Here is a 12,538-nt window from a genome sequence, read left to right on the forward strand (position 1 = left end):
AATCTCAAGAAACAATTAGCTTGAGCCTTGGCTCATTTACCTGTGAATCAACAAACACAAACGATGATAATGGCGTAATGTACTTAGCCTATGCAAGAAATAGATTTCGGCTGAATGGTTTGAGAATGAGGAGGGTTTTGAATATAATGAAAACAATAATTGTGGTTGGTGGTTATTTATACCCCAACAGATATGGGCCGAGAACCTCTAAACAGGCCCCAACCATTTGATCAGCCCAAAGTTATGTTAAAAAGTAAATGGTAATTAGCCCAAAATCATTTGATCATCCCAACATCATGTTAATACATAAAAGACATCCAGCCCAAATAATTTAAAAACACATTGAAAACGACCCAGTTTAAATCACACGTTTCGAGAAGAGTGGTTTCGAGATTAAACAAATAAGACACATAAAAAAATAAATAAAAATAACAGAAAAATAATCCCCTTTTGAATTTTGCAGATTGGGATCAAATTTCAGTTTTTGTAAAAACGCCGCCTTTTATGAAAACATCTGAACATGAAATCATATTGTTTAAGAGGCTGTCACTAGGATTCATGTTCAGCGTTATTATGACATAAAGAAATAGGTTGCTAGCAGGTATAACATGTTCAGCATGATTTTTATTGCATCAGTGATATGAATTAGGTTCAGTTAGGCATAAATTTTAGATGGACATCACTCATGGACCTATGATGTCTCCTATCTCTTCTCAAAGCGTATTTGGCTTTCCCAGATCACCTCAATTTGACTTATAACCCCCTAGTGCTTGATCAAAAATTTTATCTTTCTCAAAAACTTTGAGCTTTAAGCTTATAGAGAGACAATCATCAAAAATTATATACATACTCAACTACTCAGACATCTTTCAGCAATTTTTATTTTTTTATTTATTTTATTTTTTTAATAGTAACAGCCAAGCACCTGTAAGTCCCGAATCTGGATCACTACAGTAAGATAACACAATATTTTTGATGATCAAGACACTAACGGACTCGTGTATGACTGGGTAATTGTTTTTCTGCTTATCATTCGGAGAGATGTATATGGAGACATGCACATTTCTTCAAAATGACTCTCCACAGTAAGTTTAGCGAATTTAGTTTATATCACTTCTACTTTTACGCATCATGGAAAGCTACCATACTAATCAATGACTGTTCTAGAGCCTTTTAAGCTTAATAACTTCACCCGTTAGCCACACAGAAACAATTTATCTATCATTTTTCAATGGTTGGATCAATTTTCATTTGAAAATATTTTGAAGCTTCTAAAAAGCTGTTAACTGAATAATAATATCATTTCCCAAAGAGTTACAGAATACACACATGTTAAGAACTCAGTCACCCCGTTCACTCTTCAATTTTTGGGTAAATGGCTATCCCGTATGATCACTAGTGGTTAACAGGACCAAAACACATATGAGAATACGTGTCCCTCCAACTTGGAATTACCGGCATAATTCTAAGTGAAAGAATTCAAAACACAAAACACATCACAATCGCCCCCGATGCTTTCAATCTTTTGGTAAATGGCTATCTTGTGAATCTAAGATTAGAACACCAGACCAAACATATACAAGTATATGTCCTTCAAACTTGATCGACCGACATAATTTTAAGTGAGAATGAAAAATAATTTTTTTTAATTTATAATAAAACAAGCAACGCACACACACTATTTTAGACTTTTTGATTAAAATAAACAATGCACACACACTATTTTAGACTTTTTGATCTTTCTCCCCCTACATTTATGCAAATTAAAAAGTACGTACAAATTTACACTAAAAAAGACTCAATCCTCGAAACAAAGCATTTTATGAAAACTCACAAGCACGTTAAATTTGGCTATTCCGACTGGTTTTGTAAATAAGTCTGCCACATTGTTATCAGTGTGGACTTGCTTATGGTGAATTAATTTTCGGTCGTAACAGTCACGAATAAAATGAATTTTAATATCGATGTGCTTGGTTTTGGAATGTTGAACTGGAATTTTTACAATAGCAATGGCAGCATCATTATCACAAAAGATTGGAGTATTAAGAAATTCCAAACCGTAATCCAGCAGTTGGTTTTGCATCCAGATAACCTGAGAGCAGCAAGCCGATGCAGCAACATACTCCGCCTCGGTGGTGGAGGTGGACACCGTTTGTTGTTTCTTACACTGCCATGAAATGAGACGATCTCCTAAGAACTGGCATCCAGCAGTTGTGGATTTCCTGCCAATGTCATCTCGGCCATAATTGCTATCAGCAAAAGCATAAAGATCAAATTCTGATTGTTTGGGATACCAAAGACCTAACTTTGGTTGTCCCTTCAGATATCTAAAAATACGTTTAACAACAATTAAATGAGAGAGTTTAGGATTAGCCTGGAACCGAGCATATTGGCATACTGCAAACATGATGTCAGGACGACTGGCAGTGAGATACATCAAAGACCCGATCATCGATTGATAGTACGATTGATCTATGGGACTCCCTTCCGGATCAAATGACAGTAGAGGCCTTTTCGCCATGGGAGTGTTAGCATTCTTGGAATCTTGAAACTCAAACTTTGCAAGCATATCCTAAACATACTTCCCTTGATGCAGTAAAATTCCCGCCGAGCTTTGGCGAACCTGTAACCCCAGAAATGTTGTCATCTCACCCAACAAGCTCATTTCAAATCTTTTCTTCATTACTTCTTCAAATTCTATGCACAACTCGGCACTAATGGATCCGAAAATAATGTCATCTGCATAGATCTGGACTAGAATCAAATCCTATCCGACAGTTTTTTGGAACAAGGTTTGATCAATGATTCCTCGCTTGTAGCCATGATCTAGAAGATGTGCGGTCAACGTAGCATACCACGCCCAAGGAGCCTGGTTTAACCCGTATAACGCCTTGTCTAACTTGTAAACGTGATTTGGTTTCTTGGAATCAACAAAACCCGGTGGTTGATCCACGTAGATCTCTTCTTTGACTTCCCCATACGAAAACGTGGTCTTAACATTGATCTGATATATTGTGAACCCCATGAATGACGCGTAGGCCAGAAAGATTCGGATGGCCTCAAGTCTAGCCACTGGAGCATAGACTTCAGTGTAGTCTAATCCCTCAACTTGACAAAAACCACGAACTACCAACCGTGCCTTGTTTCTAACAATAACCCTCGTGTCATCTTGTTTGTTTCGGAATACCCATATCGTATCAAGTGCTTTCTTTCCTTCCGGTAACTCAACCAATCTCCAAACCTTCAACTTATCAAACTAATTCAACTCTTCATGCATAGCATCAAGCCAACTTGGTTCTTGAAGTGCCATTTTTACCGTCTTTGGCTCAATCTGGGAAATGAAGCAGGAAAAGAAACAGCTATTGATGTATCCTGTCTGACTTCTGGTAGACACACCCATTTCTAGAGAACCTATGACATTTTCAATTGGATGATTTTTCTGAATCCTCAATGGAATTAATTGATCGGAAACATCACCGATAGAGTGTAAGTTTGACAAATTCTCATCAATATCAGTAAGAGGGTTCTTCCATCCAGAGGTAGCCGTACTGTTTGAGTACGAGGTACCGGCGACGTATTCATTTGGAATAGCATTAGGAAATAGTGTGCTCCCGAAAATCTGACGAATAGGACTCTCCCCCTCAGCTGTTGAAGTATTTTCTGATGGAGTTGGTGAAGATGATGAAGTTGTGGCAGGTTCTGGTTGATTTACAGGCATGGATGGAGTGACATCGATTGGTTTTGTCAAATCATCATCCAGAACTGGAGATATATAAGACACATAATTTTGATCTTCTTTCACAGTGTCTACGGAAGTTTCACCTCAGACGTTTGAGTTGGTGACTGGAAGCACGTTGAACGGTTTGAAGAGTTCGTTGTAGTCGAATAACCAGTCTGGACCAACACGAGCATCAGTCTCGTTTTCTTCCAACAAACGAACTTCTTAGGACTCTATAATCTGCTTGGTTGACTTATTGTAGACTCTGTATGCTGTATTACCCGCATAACAAACAAAGTAACAAGCATCAGTTGTGGCCCCAATTTTTGGAGTAGACTCGAGATTCAGTAGAGTTCAAGGACAACTAAATGCTCTGAAATGTGCAACAATAGGTTTATGACCATATGCAATCTCATATGGATTTTTCATTTTTGATTTGTTGATTATCACCCGATTCTGAACATAACAAGCCGTATTAATAGCTTCTGCCCAAAAGAACAATGACAGCTTAGAATCACACAACATAGTCCTTGCTTCTTCGATAAGAGTTTTGTTTCTCCTTTCAGCCACACCATTTTGTTGTGGTGTCCGCACTGAGCTGTACTGACGCATAACCCCCTTTCTGAACAGAAATAATTTAATGATGCATTCTTGAATTCCATACCATTATCACAATGTATTCCCTTCAGCTTCAAATTCAGTTGGTTCTCCATGAGCACTACAAAATTCTTGATCAAATCTGCAGTTTCACTCTTATTTGACAAGAAAAACACCCAAGTGAAACGTGAGTAGTCATCAGTAATAACAAGACAATAAGAGCTGCGTGAAAGTCTCAAAACATGAACTGGACTGAAGAGATCCATATGTAACAATTGAAAGACTGATGAAATGGAGTTGATCAATTTTTGTGTATGAGTTTTTCAATGATGTTTACCCAAAGCGCAGGCCACACATTTTTCAACAGTAACAAAATCTTTAATGGCTAAGCCACGGACTAAATCATTTTTAGCAAAACGGTTTAAATTTTTAGTATTAGCAAGACCAAGACAACGATGTCAAAGCATGGCATTGTGTTACGACACTTTTGAAAACAAACATGTTATTTCATCAGGAACAATTTTGTTCATGTCGACCGCATAAGCATTATCTTTTCGTTGTGATCGAACAAGAATCCAGTCCTCTGGTATAATGATACCAGGTTTTAAAATCAAACACTCTTTCTTAGTAAAGTTAGTTGAAACCCTTTGTCACATATTTGTGGCACACTCAGCAAACTGTGCTTCAATTCAGGAACAAAATTAACATTTTCAAACTTTAGAACACCGTTACTTACAGTACCTTTCTGTATAATCTTCCATTTATCTTCTCCCGTGAAGGACACATACCCACCATTAAATATTTGAATGTCGTGTAGTTGGGAAATGTCCCCTGTCATGTTCCTGGAATAGCCACAATCAACATACCGAGGTCTGATGATATTCCTCCATAGCTGTCCCTGCACAAAGTGCGGGATTTGTTAGATTTTGGTACCCAGTCCATAGTTACACTGGGTGACCCTGATTCATCTAAATTTGTCACGGGTTGCCATGACATATCCTTTTGATCATCAAACGTTTGGCTTGCAGACTCTTTTACCGTAGACTTAGGAAACCATTTATACCTACCATTGTAAGATTTAACATTATAAGTACAAATGGTTGACTTCATCTCCGGTGTTTTTGGGTTGGAAGGACACGAATTTGTCTTCTCAACCTATTTCGGTTTAGGATGTGCGTTCCTTTTTGAAACCGAAGCACCTTTTCTAACCCTATTACGAAACATGTCAGGCTTGGTCTGATGAGGACTAAACCTGCCAGATTTGTTTCGGTTCCAATCATTGTCAGAAAAATTAGCCTGATATGCCTGTACGAATTATGATGCACATGGGGCATATTCCTTTGATAAAATCCATAATAGGGAACATATGGACTATGTGGATATTTTCTGGCAATATGACCAGGAGTGCCCCAATTAAAACAAGTTTGACGTTTTATGTATAATCCATTTTGCGCAACTCCTCGTCTGTACTGGTTATGTGGACCAGTTTGCTTAAAATTGCGAGGACCATTTTTTACATCTTTGAACTTATCACCTTGTTTGTCATTAGAGCATCCCTCTTTAAAAAATTTAGGTGGTAAGTATTTGTTGGAAACCACATTATTAGAATTCAAACTTTTAACAGAATTAACCACGCAAAAATCCTTGCTCTTTAAATCATAGCCCACACAAACAGTAGGAATAACAGAATTCAAAACAGGAAGTTTTAAATAAACATCAGAAAAAATGTCATTATTAAATTCAAAACAAGGTTCGTCGTCCTCATCAGTCAATTCCTTCACAATTACTTTTTCTGCACATGAAGTAAACACGTTAGAATCGTTTACTTCTGAAATGGACGGAATTCCGTTCACAGAATTAATTCCACCACATTTGTCTTGTTTACCGTACTTCGTGTCATTTACCTTTTCTTCATGTTCTTTGGTAACAGGATTATGAACATAATTGTGGTTATAGGGTGGGGGAACTTGACTGTATCCCATGCCCTTGCCTTCGTTTTCTTTCCACCACAATTGACTTTCAATCATTGAGTTAACTACTTTACTGGAAATATCGAATTTTTCAAAATCTAGTTCAGCCTTTTCAAATTTATTAGTTAGATTCAAAATTTCCAATTTGGAAGCTTCCAGTTTAGTAGTTAATTTAACGATTTCTTGTTTGGCGTCTAGTAAATGACAACATTTTATACTAAATTCAGACTTAACTTTTGAAAAATCTTTTTGAGTTGCTTCTATCTTATCAAGAAACCCTTTTTCATTTTTCTTAAGTTTGAAATTTTCAGATTTTATTCTTTCCATATCTCTAATTAAGTTATCATAATGGAGCTTGTATAACTCTATCTTATCAACACAATCTAGAAAACATGGTTGAAAACTTACCTCAGATGAATTTGGAGAAGTGAACGCCATATAAACGAATTGAAGTTCTTTGATCTTCTCCTCAGTAGCATTTTCTTCTCCGGTGTCTTCAACATCGAAGTTTGCGGTTTGATTTCCAATGTTGAGAACAGCCATCTGATCCTCCCAAGGGAATTGTTGAGCAACCAACCCTCTTTCACCATTTCCCGAACTGCCTCCAACCTCACATCTAGTATTACCCACTGAAACCAGTGCCCTTTATGTGTTTCCATCCTTTGTTGGGTTAGTACATTCACGAGCAAAATGACCCGGCTCGTGATAGTTGTAGCATCTCAGAGTGTCTTTGTTAAAGCCCACCTTTTGATTATTAGGCATACTCCAATTGTTTCTACCCATCCTCTTAGTGAACTTCTTGGCCCGAAATACTGCCATGACAATTTGCCAAGAATTATCCATTTCTTCAACATCATTAGGATGGTTCTGATCGAGTTCAGCAGCAACCACAGGTCGAACCAGGTCTCCAGCTAAAAATGCATTATAACAGTTCATGAATCCCGCCATTAGAGCTATATTCTCCTAAGTCTCTTTTGAAATGGAAGGAATCTGACTGTAGTTCTGACTGTAAGTTACCCCAGAGGATGAGGCCTTTCCACTGTCAGCTGAAGATTAACCAGACTTAGTGAAGAATACTGGAGCTGGTTGGGGTGGAATGGAAGATGGTTGGCCTTGAGTGGATGTGAACATTTGAAAGTTTCCCTGAGGTGGTTGTTGAGTAGCCTTGAACATTGAGAAACTGTCTTGAGAGATGAGGGCACTGTTGGAAGCAACGTTGTACCCAGATGCACTGTAGGAGTTTGCATGATTTATCGCACGTTGCTTGTCATCCATATCACATGCCTTGATAGTAGCCATTATCTCAAAGAGAGACATTCTGTTGAGATCTTTAGTCTTTTTGTTAAAAGCAACATTCATATCCCAATTCTTTGGCAATGAGTTCACCAGCTTGTTGCTTATCTCAGAGGTTGCTAGATAAATACTTATTGATTGTGAAAACCTCGGATCTCAGATCGAGAGCTTAATAAACAATTTAACGGATCTAGTTCATGATTACTCTTATAGATTATATGTTGTATATATATATATATTAGTATTAGTTGTATATAGGTGTATATATTATATGGAATAGATTAATTATGTGAAGCTTTGATTGAGAGGAAATCTGGACAGAGGTTCAATACTTTAATCTCAAAACTTAAATTAAACAGAGGATAACACCTCTATACATTGATAAACGATAAATACAAAATGATAATTACATAAATAAATGATAAATACAAAATGATAATTACAAAGACTCGAGACGCAAAACCGTGTAATAACAGACACCCCCTCGTCTTGAGCTCTTTGTCTTTAAATTACTTGAAGCGTTTCGTCTGCCAATCTCTGCAGCTGTGAATACCATGTTCATGACACACACGAACAACACGTTGAAATTGCATTGCTCGGTCATAGTCTTTACGACGCTCATATAATATCTTATTCCTGAATAGCACATCATTGTAAGTCTCTGTCAAGTTCACGAGCCACATCGGATCAATGATCTTTATCAGCTCGGTCTTTAAGCCTTTACCCAACACAATAACGGCCTCGCCAGTTCGGTTGTCTTAATACCAGCGGTTGAAAGATAAATACATGTATTGATTCAGCGTCTTCACCGGTACACGCTTCATTGTTTTTGGGGGCTTTACCTTAAGCACCAACTTTCTCCAACCCGTCCTTGGATCAATCTCATCGATAAGCTTGCGAGTTAGAACATGTGGCTTAAAATATTTAAACCCATGGTTGACCTCGAACATCAGATGCTGATGGAACCATTCTGCTTGTCGATGTCTCCCACAATTAATGAAAGGAAGGTATGCAAGAGTACGTACATCCCATCTTGGTAAAGAAAGAACGTCAGTAATCCTTTCATAATAGTGAACGCCTTTCCCCCATTTGATGATACAGACATTTAATTCAGAATCAAAAAGCCATGAAACAATATCACCTTGAACTTTAGACACGGCCTTGAAAGAAGTCATCTGATTAGCCTTGGCATGTGCAATGGCTTCTTGGTTTCGTTCTTCATCAACATATCTGTATGCATCGATAATCTTACTAGTCCACTTGTTTTTACAAACAAACCATCCCTGAATATCCTCATCAGAAGGATCAGACTTTGAGTTGAATCTCGTATCAATACTCTTCCCCTTTGACGTTTTCTCCAGATAATCTACGGCTGCTTTAGCAGATTCTTCATTAAATATTGGAGCACCATGATCAACAGTTGTTCGTTGAAACATATCAGGGTATTCCTCAGCCGTGACATCCTCAATCTCCACCTCCCCATCTTCATAAATAAATGTTGTATTCTTCTGAATAGTTGGATCATTTAAGATCTCTTCATCGTTCTCGACCTCCACATCGTCCTCAGCCTCTAACATTGTTAATTCATCATCATTTAAACCAAGCAGTATAGAAATCTACTCCCGTGTTAGGGACCTCTCAACAAACTATCCTTCTTTAATCTGATCAGCATTAACAATGCTTCTAACCACCCCCGTACCATCAACAAAGATGACAGTATCAACCTTGATCATCTCAATGGGTTTAGCAGCCGTATAATCATGATAAACAATTATCTGCTTTCCAGAATCACCGACGACACTAGTACCAGCACCAGAGGACGAGCTGTGAGTTTGTTTCGGCTCACTTCCTCAGTACCTGACGCATATGAATCTTCATCATCGTTTTTAAGTTTTTACAGTGCGTCATCCTTGCATGTCAGCTGCAAGATGAGACCCTCTTGCTCTTTTAACTTCACCCCCTTAGACATAACAAACTCATGAAGGGCCTTTGTCTCTTTCTGGCAGAAGGAGACATAACTTAGCAGCTTCTCCTGATTCTCCATTAAACATTCTTGATTCAGATGATCAGCAGATATTTGATTTTCATAAAGATGAAGTAAGCTCAAAAGCATATTCGTCTGCTGATCCTGAGACATTGCATTAAACGAGGGAGGAATAGGTTGAGCTGGACCTTGAGGACGGTTTAGTCTCATAAAGAAATATTCATTGGTGGTGGAGGCATCATTATCGGTGTTGGAGAAACCACCGATGTTGCAGTCGTAGGCCTCGGTATTGTAGATAAAATAGATTGAAGAATCATACCGAGCCTAGGATCATATGTGAGTGTGGTTGTCAACGTAAGTTCCGGGGTGCTAGTAGTAAGCGGCACCGTCGGGCGTTGAATAATGGACGACATTAGGGGTTGAACTCCAAATGAGATGCCAGCACCAGCCGACACACGTCGCTTAGACGACCCTTCACCAACCAACTCTTTTCCTTTTCTTTTACGTTGAGCAGCTATAGCCGCAGCTAAAGAAGCCCCAACCGCAGCTTGTTGTTGAGCCGGAGTGTCACCATCACCACCATTATCACCATCATCATCATTATCATCACCCTCATTCCCACCTGCTCCTTTCTCACGCTCAGAATCCGAGTCATCATGGATCCAGCGATCATCGGGAGGACATACATAATCCGGATTCACCAGATAACCAATCAATCTTTTGGTCCGAGGAGTTTCTTTCCTATAAATCTTCATCCTCCGTACTGTATCAGCAATGATATGTTCAAGCGGTAGAAATCATCTACTAATGCTTGATCAATAACCAAATTTGGAATCACATCCTAAATAATCAGTTGAAGAAATCGAGGATACATCAGAAACTTCTTTCACTGAGTCACCATAAGGCACTGTTCCTTAAGGTGATAGAAAATCAACTCAGAGAAGTTGAATGGCTTGTTCAGTATCAAAGCGACAAATGCCGATTGTAACATAATTCGACATTCATCGAAGCCACCTTTACGTCCTCCTAAGCAATGAATTAATACGTGCAATAAATACTTGTACGTGGGACATAATCCATTCTTGTTATACATAGAAGCTTCAAGGTCACCACCATAGAATACTCGACGAAATAGACCCCTGATCAATCCTTTGTCAAACTCACAAGGATTATCAATAGTGTCTCCAAACCAAAGCATCCGGCGAATAACATCAGCGTCAACAGTAATAGGTGTTCGATTGATCGTAGCCTCAATGTGATTGTCGGCTTCAATATACCTAGTAGTATTCCATAACTGACGTATAATGCTGAAGTAGACTTTCGGTCGTCCAATCACAGCATAGTGAATAGCCGAGCGTCTAATGAACGTCAATAAATATCCAAATAGGTCTTCATCTACAAAATTCGTACCAACAAAAGCACAAAAGTTATGTCTTTTGTCGTACGGAAGCAATGTCAAATCTTGTTGTTGCTGTTGTTGTTGCTGTTGTGGTGAATCAGCAACCGGAGGATGTTGATCCAATTATCGGCTATTGCTCTGTATAAACAAACCCGAGAATTAGTGACAATGAATAATAATAACAATTAAATCATAAAATTAAAAGTATAAAATTTAACTAATATATAAAGTTTTAATTTAAAATATTATTTAAATTAAAAAAATATAACATGTCATTCGTTAAGAATTCTGATTTGTTATAACGAATGGTAATTCGTTATGACGAATCAGCTACTTCGCTATCTAGTAAACAATTAACGAATTAGGTCTAACAAATCAAGAATAAAGGTTAACGAATTATAGTCTAATTCGTTATAAATAACGAATGTAAATCTGCTTCGTTATAAATTATGAGTCGTTATCCTGATTCTTGTGATTTGTATAACGAATTGGACACGATTGAGTTCCAAATCGTTACACACTAACGAATGACCCTTAAAGCTTAATGTTTTACTAATCTGGTCAAGGTCAAAATTACCTAGAACATAAATAGTCAAACCTTTATAATTGAATTCAATACAATCATAATCGACGATATAAGACCAAATCAAGGACCACAAGGATCTTGGAATCACATCGCAAGTATAATGGTATTGATCTTTTGTACCAAAACGTGGTATAATTAGGGTAATGTAAGGGTTTAGAACACGCATATAACAAAATCAAACAATTAACCCTTCATACATACATCAAATATGGCGAAAACATTACGTTATGACCGTCAATACCTTATGAATCAGTTTATATGATCAAAACACAATATAATGATGATCGAAAGTTTTGGAAAATTTTGCTAGAGTAACAGTAGGGAAGGGAAGAAGTAGGTGAATAATGAACACGAATCGCCTTCACGAATCCCTTTATAGTCTGACATGGCATAGTTTTCAATGTAACGAATCATCCGATTCTTTTGAAATTTTGAAATAAAGAATCAGGTGATTCATTATCTTGAATAAACACATGGCATAACGAATTACCAATAAATCATTAAGATCTCAACGAATTAGCGGCCATACGTTACCGAGTGGCGGAAGCGAATTAAAATTAACGAATTGGAGCTCATATTTCAATGATCAAATACCTTAACGTGTTTTACGTTTTAAAACACTTAACTTAAAAGAATTAAATAATATGTAAACGAACAAGAAAAATCTTTTTGGTATTTTAATTTTTGAATAAAAATATTTACATGAAAAATATCCGAAAGTAAAAAGATAGAACATAAAATGTTTTTGTGTTTTTGTATGGTTTTTCAAAAGTAGTACATATTTTTGGATTTTTGGTGAGTTTAAGAAGAGAATCATATTAATCATATTGCCCTTCCATCACAGTTTTATATTTCAGCGATATTGTGACTGGTGTTAAGTCGGTCTTTGATATTGTTGTCCACTTAAATCTTATAACAAACTTTCAAGCATTTTTGTGATATGATTAATGGTTCAATTAGTGCACAGATTATCAGAAACTATCAGCCTCTA

This window comes from Bidens hawaiensis, unplaced genomic scaffold (assembly GCF_021521415.1).
Source record: "Bidens hawaiensis isolate Kalapana, Puna unplaced genomic scaffold, B.hawaiensis_p1.1 tig00014429_1, whole genome shotgun sequence".
Lineage (NCBI taxonomy): Eukaryota > Viridiplantae > Streptophyta > Magnoliopsida > Asterales > Asteraceae > Bidens > Bidens hawaiensis.